The sequence below is a fragment of the Chiloscyllium plagiosum genome, chromosome 5, assembly GCF_004010195.1.
Source record: "Chiloscyllium plagiosum isolate BGI_BamShark_2017 chromosome 5, ASM401019v2, whole genome shotgun sequence".
Classification (NCBI taxonomy): domain Eukaryota; kingdom Metazoa; phylum Chordata; class Chondrichthyes; order Orectolobiformes; family Hemiscylliidae; genus Chiloscyllium; species Chiloscyllium plagiosum.
In genome coordinates, this window is record NC_057714.1 from 96063041 (window position 1) to 96064249 (window position 1209).

The 1209-nt window shown below is 46.4% G+C and overlaps 1 long non-coding RNA gene across 1 annotated transcript in view; it reads left to right on the forward strand.

The window, feature by feature from the left end:
- Window positions 1–992, forward strand: part of LOC122550363 — a 4327-nt gene extending 3335 nt beyond the window's left edge. The window contains exon 3 of the long non-coding RNA XR_006311826.1: window positions 865–992. This is a non-coding gene — a long non-coding RNA (uncharacterized LOC122550363). The remainder of the gene's footprint in view (window positions 1–864) is intronic.
- Window positions 993–1209: the final 217 nt, after the last annotated feature.

Sequence of the window (1209 nt, forward strand, 5' to 3'; positions counted from 1 at the left end):
GTGAGAGGGGAAAGATATAAAAGAGACCTAAGGGGCAACGTTTTCACGCAGAGGGTGGTACGTGTATGGAATGAGCTGCCAGAGGAAGTGGTGGTGGCTGGTACAATTGCAACATTTAAGAGGCATCTGGATGGATATGTGAATAGGAAGGGTTTGGAGGGATACGGGCCAAATGCTGGCAAATGGACTAGATTAGTTTAGGATATCTGGTCGGCCTGGACGAGTTGGACTGAAGGGTCTGTTTCCATGCTATACGTCTCTACGACTGACTAATTAATTCGCCTTCTCACTGTTTTGTTACTTTGAACTCGAAGGCATTCACCATTGTGGTAACAATTGGATAGTACCATGTTCCTCTCATCGGAAGTGGGGCCGGTTCTCAACGAAAAATCATAGAATCCCTCCAGTTTGGAAAATAGGCCATTCAGCCCAACAAGTCCACACTGACCCTCCGAAGAGGCAGAATATGTTGAAGGCCTGAGCGTTGTCTGAATTACCAAGAGAGCCCACAGACCCCCTTTTGCTGTCTGTGTCACCAATTGCAGTCACCAACTAATTAGCACCCATTTCCCCTCTTGTGAAAAAGACAGGTTTTAAAAATACTTCACATTGTTGTAAAAGATCCTGGTGCACACGCGAGTCAAAGCTTTGAAATCATGTCTGTCTCTCTTCATTCACGCTTCGGGCTTGCTCTACCTTTAGTTTGTCTCTTTGGGTGTGACGGTCGGAGATTTCTTTGTTGACAGTGGAAAAGGGGTGGGGGTGTGGATTCAAAAGACACAGTGGAACCGGAAGGGATCAAATGTTGGACAGTCCAATGAGGAAATGCCAGCCGTCCTGAGTTGTTTCCATTTAAATCTTCAGAAACGTCTGGAGGAATACCTGAACACAATGCTTGAGAAATCCTTCTACAGAAACTATCACGCAATGGTAAGGCCAATCCCTGAGTTCCCCTCTCTCTGTGATATGTGTCATAAAACCTCCACCTCTTCCCCCTCCCCTGCCCCCTCCCCTACCACCAACCTGTCCCCGACCCTTTCCCTTCCTGGATTTAACCCATCTGTGTGACTGTATCTGAGACTTTCCCCACTTTCTATAACTGCCATCCATCACATACTGTTGCTGTTGCAAATTCCTCATCGCTTCTATTTGTCTCTCCAATCGATCCACTTGATCTGATAAGATTTGCATCCAACAGCATTTATGGCA